Raw genomic sequence first — 5,839 nt, forward strand, 5'->3', positions numbered from 1 at the left:
GCTGCTATAGCACTGTCTGTGGAAGACGATCAACTAATTCATATCGTTCACGAGAAGACTGCCCGTTCCATGTGGAAAACACTTCAGAAGTTACATGAGCAAGCGAACATCACTAGCAAATTATTCCTGCTACGGAAGATGCATCAAATGCGCTTCAAGGACGATGACCAAAGTATGCAAGACCACATAGGGTCCATGTTGGAGATCGTCGAGAAGTTACGGGGAATCGGAGAAAATTTGCTTGATACACACGTCGCTGCCATGCTACTCTCCAGTCAAGAATCGATCTTTGACGGAAATGGCCAAATGCATGCTGTTAGACGCACAACTCGAGAACCGTTACTGGGGTGAAGCTGTCACGACCGCCGCCTATCTTCAAAATCGTCTGCCAACAAGAGCCATTGACGTAACACCTTATGAGCTTTGGAGTGGTTCAAAGCCACGTATTGGACACATCCGTGTATTCGGAAGTAAAGCCTATTCGTACATTCCCAAGGAGAAACGAGTAAAATTCGGAGACAAAGCTTTTAAAGGAGTCCTGGTCGGATATGGCTTAGCAACGAAAGGCTATCGTATTCTCAATCCTGAGACTGCCAAAGTTCACTTCAGCCGTTCTGTCACTTTCGACGAAGGAACAGGAGACAACACCTTTGAAGAAAGCATCATATCAGAGCCAGAAGGGGAAAAGGAGACTAATTCAGCTGACTCTTTGATCACGTCACATCCGAAAAAGGAACAATCAGAATCATCATCTGATGGAGAACAAGAATCTGAAGAAATACCATCAGTTCCTATTCTTCCAAGACGATCGGAAAGGGATAATAAGGGCATTCCACCAAATAGATTGACGTACAAGGCAATGGGTCAATATCCTCGCGAACCAAGCTCATGGGAGGAACTCGCCGACTTAAATCCGAGAGAAAGGAAGAACTGGACAGATGCTGCTATAGAAGAAATATCATCTTTGCATGAAAAAGGCACCTGGGAGTTAACAGACCTACCACCAAATCGAAAGGCCATTGGTTGTCGTTGGGTTTTCAAAGCCAAACATGATCAAAATGGATCACTCAGCAAATATAAAGCCCGATTAGTCGCCAAAGGCTATTCTCAGAAGTTTGGCGAAGATTTTGACGAGACGTTTGCACCTGTCGTGAAGTACGAGACCGTACGACTTCTACTCAGTATCGCCGCAGCCAAGAACTTACCGGTCAAACACTATGACGTCAAAACCGCATTCCTGCATGGAGACATAGTCCAGGACCTGTATATGGAACAGCCTCCGGGTTTTATCCAACCTGGAAATGAAGAGAAGGTCTGCAGACTCAAGCGCAGCTTATACGGATTGAAGCAATCTGCAAGGGCCTGGAACGCCAAAGCCAATCAAATTCTACTTGATGAAGGATTCAATCGTAGCAAAGCCGATCCAGGACTTTACTCGAAATTGGAACAAGACGGTACCTGGACGTATATCCTACTATACGTAGATGATCTGTTGGTGTTGAACGAGAATGAAGCCACCATCAACAATCTGTACGAGAAACTAAATAAGCACTTCGAGCTAAAGGACCTAGGAAACGCCTCGTATTTCCTCGGTATCCAGATTGAACGAGGAATTGACGGAAGCTTTACAATCCATCAAGGAACTAAAATAGCGTTCATGCTCGAAGACTTCGGCATGCAAGATGCGAAGATATCCAAAACTCCTATGGATCCCTCTTATCCAAAATTGTCTGGAGACGAAGATATCCTACCTAACAACAACCGGTATCGAGAAGCAATTGGAATACTTCTACACATCGCTACCGTTTCACGACCAGACATTGCAGTTAGCATCAGCTACCTATGCCGAAGAGTCTCAAAGCCGAGAGAAAGAGATTGGACAGCCGTCAAACGCGTAATGCGTTATCTCAAAGGAACACAAGAGGTCCGCCTTCATTTACCAGCTTTGAAGGAAACACCAGAACTTGTCGGCTACGTTGATGCAGATTGGGCCGGTGATCATCAAGACCGGAAATCAACGAGCGGATACCTATTCCAATTCGGACAGGGAACCATCGCATGGTCAAGTCGGAAACAATCAACTGTCGCGCTCTCATCGACAGAAGCCGAATACGTCGCAGCAGCTCATGCCGCCCAAGAAGTCATTACGACAGCTTCTCGAAGATGTTGGATTCCCGGCTACCACGCCAACCTACCTATTTGAGGACAATCAAGGATGCATCAAGATGAGTCTTTCCGAACGGATCAGCGCTAGGACGAAACACATTGACGTACGATACCACTTCCTCAAGGATATGAGAGAAAACCACATCATCGATATCACCTATTGTCCAACCGAGGAAATGACCGCTGACATGTTAACCAAGCCTTTAACCAAAGAAAAACTAAAGCACTTGATGTCCAAAGCCGGATTATCCGATACTCGTCGAGAAGGGGTGTTGGAGAAAGCGACTCCTATCTACTCGGAACATATTAACTCTGTAATTTAATTAAGGCGATATGTTTTTTAACCTTTTAATATCTTAATACTGTTTTTTTAGTAACTGCTATAAATAGCAATGTTATGTTTTAATTTCTATCAGTCTCACTTCACTCACTCACTCGTGTAATAAACAGTTTGTTAAGTTTATTTGGTCTCTCTTCCTTATGGATTATTTCTTTAATATAAGTTAGCTACAAGGCTATGAAAATCTATCATCTTTGACATTAGTTTCTCAGTGTGCATCGGAGTGGGATCCATAGCCACCGACATATACGACAAGAAACCTGTATTTCGCATCTACCACTGCTATCAAAACAATGGAGTTGAAACTGCCAAAATAGCCATCTTATTAGATATAATTCCATATTGAGGGAAATTCTGCTTCAGCCATTCTCCAAGACGTTTCATTTGGTTGCTACAATTAAAATTACATAATAAATAGCAACATTACCCAAAGTGACGTAGAAACTAGCTATAAATATTTCCCTTTAATACAAAGGCTGAAAAACCATCCAAAGGATCTCACACGTCTCTTTAATGATATTATGGGTTTTCGTTTTTCCAAGACGAAAGGCGTATACCATTGTATCAAACCCACCTCAAGTTGCCAAAAAACTGTAATTGATAGCATCAAATTACATTCAATTTCATGGTCACGATGACAGCGAATAATCTACTTTTATGTTAAGTTTACTGTAGAGTGATATTGGTTTTCGACCAGGTGGATTCTTTTGCAGATGAGGCCCAACTAATCGCAATAATTTACCAAAAAGTCCTGGTTCCATCCTCGTAAAATTTCAAAAATGCATCGGTTTTCTACCGTATTATTATCTCACTTTGGTACCACTGACCTGCCATTTAACCAAGTTTGTTTCTGATAGGCATAGTTGAACGTAGTCAATAAAAGCGCGAGAAACCGTGAGATGCAGCAAATATTGTATATTCGCTACTGAATGTTTCCCTTGGTGTTTAAAACAGCATATAAGGAAAACATAAGCAAGCGATATATTTTTATCGCTTTTCTTGCATTAAATCCAGAAGAAAAAACAAAATGGTTTTTGAAGTGCGGGTATAACAACTTTGTATTGTTCCTAGCGACTTCTCACGTGAAAGGTGATAACAAATTGACCACACAAATTATAAATAAAAATACCATTTCGGCTAGATAATGTATTATAATAATGTAATTGTTAGAAGTCATTTTACCTTTAGATTTTATTTACTGAATTGTAATTGAAACGTTATTCTTGAACATAACTTAAAGGATACTTGTTGTATTTTTTTGAAAGGGAAATTATATTTTCTCAACAAAACCATATCACTAAGATCATCAGAAGCCTTAGCTTCTGTGGCAAAACTTTACTTTAGCTTGCTCATTTTATATACCGTTTTTTCAATAAATATCATTTCTTGGAGGTCAATTATATGATAATTAAATACATTTAAGGTACGGAAACTAATTTAAATCAATATTTTCCATGTTTTTTTGTAATTTATTCCCTCTCATTCCCTAATTCCCTGAGCGGCTAAATTTGGACCCCGCACGTTTTACCATGAAAATGGGTTTCGGTTAATTTTTTCCAAACTTCGGTACCAGATAGAATGCGTTATGCTGATCAATGTTTCAATGAGACAAAACGTTCTCTGACGTACGGTTCGCTCTGCACGTGCCGTCAAAGTTCATATTTTCTATGAGACATAATAGCTTAAAATTAACTATTTAATTAAATAAAACGCTTGTTTATGAGGGTTTTAAAGCTAGAGGACACAAATAATGTACTTACGAAGCTTAGAAGAAAGTCACCGGTTATTTGTGGTACTTAGAAGCGACGATTTCTTGCGTTAAAGCAGTTTTCCAATATTTTCATAATTATACTATATCGAAGCTTTCTAATTAGCATTAAGACAATCGGAAGAAGCATCCCTGCAGGGGCCATAGAGATTTAGAGAGGAGTTCTAGGTTTCTTCGTTTCACTTGAAAACTGTAAATGCCGGTTGAAGATGACAAAAAAGGGAGCTGTGTTTAGTAAGCTAACGAAATGGTTATCGATAGGTTCGCCACAAAAGGATAGAAATCCATATCTGCAATAATATGCAGAAGAGGCGACTGGCAAATCAGAGATCTTTAAAGCGTTTGAGACGAATAGCCAAACATTGCTGTAATTAAGATGTAGGTCTTGCTATGAGAAATCTATTATACGTACTTATCCTCGCGTCTTGCAATGTCGGGGTGCTTGTTTATAGCGAGTCCCATCACCTCTCGCTTTACGGGGTGCTTGATTATAGCGAGTTCCCTGGCCTCTCGCTTTACGGGGTGCTTGATTATAGCGAGTCCCTGGCCTCTCGCTTTACGGGGTGCTTGATTATAGCGAGTCCCCTGGCCTCTCGCTTTACGGGGTTTTTGTTTAAAGCGGTTTCCATAAAAAGTGGCTTTGGATTTTGATGTTAAACGTCAACAACGTCGATGTCATCATTGACGTTTTGAGGCAATGGTCTATTTGCCGCATCCATGACAGTCTGTAACAGGACTGTCCATGGATATTTAACCCTGTTTTCCTGTCTTGCAAACCCCAAATACCAAAGAACACTCGCTACGTGCGCGCATTTACCTAGCGTTCGAGCACCCGATTTACACGTGCAATAGTATCCTATTATTGGTTGTCTGTTTACGATATCTTCAGCCTCGTTATCGTCATCATCTAGAACGTTATAGGCTATCCAGAGCTGATACTAAGTAGCGTTTCTAAATCGACAATAAACCCTCACTCGCAGAAAACCAGGCTCGTCTACAAGTTCGTCATACTCAAAGACGTCATTTGCATCCCTTGGCATTTTGTCTTGAATATAGGATGGTGCTAGGTGTATTTGATATACTCCTACGGTCAGATCTCTCAAATATTCCAATGTGAGGTGCGGGAAATGAGGATCAATATTTGCTTGTAAACGACCCCACCTTCCGTTTCTTCTATGTAGATTTTCAGCTTCTACTCGAGCTTGAACAATATTTGCCTCCCGTGACTTCAAAAGAATTTCCTGAGCCTTTTCGACCGTTGCATCTTGCATATGGACAGAATCATGGTACTTGTTAATGAGAGCACCGGCAATTCGGTAAAAATCTCCAAGATGAAGGGCGTGCATGAAATTAATTGTATCGTCAAAGAACTTGAAGATTTGTTTTATATGCCCATTTCTTGCTTCTACTATCCAACGTGTTTTCGTCACCAAGCGCGCTTCATTAGCTTCTTCCGTCGAAAATTGTCTTTGATTTGGTCGTAAAAACGGTGGCATTTTGCTCGCAATTCCTAATCTCTCGAGGAATGGTAAAACATCCCTGTAGCCTCTGTCAACTATGAAGAT

The 5,839-nt window shown here is 40.9% G+C and overlaps 1 long non-coding RNA gene across 1 annotated transcript; it reads right to left on the bottom strand.

Moving 5' to 3' along the window:
* Window positions 1-865: 865 nt before the first annotated feature.
* Window positions 866-1,287, bottom strand: LOC149673403 (uncharacterized). The gene is made up of 3 exons (XR_016367093.1): window positions 1,206-1,287; window positions 1,002-1,145; window positions 866-944 (listed from the first exon to the last, which is right to left on the bottom strand). It is a non-coding gene; the product is annotated as an uncharacterized LOC149673403 (long non-coding RNA).
* Window positions 1,288-5,839: the final 4,552 nt, after the last annotated feature.

The sequence above is a fragment of the Phalangium opilio genome, unplaced genomic scaffold (assembly GCF_054372755.1).
Source record: "Phalangium opilio isolate 3A_F unplaced genomic scaffold, DU_Popi_V2 ptg000052l_1, whole genome shotgun sequence".
Lineage (NCBI taxonomy): Eukaryota > Metazoa > Arthropoda > Arachnida > Opiliones > Phalangiidae > Phalangium > Phalangium opilio.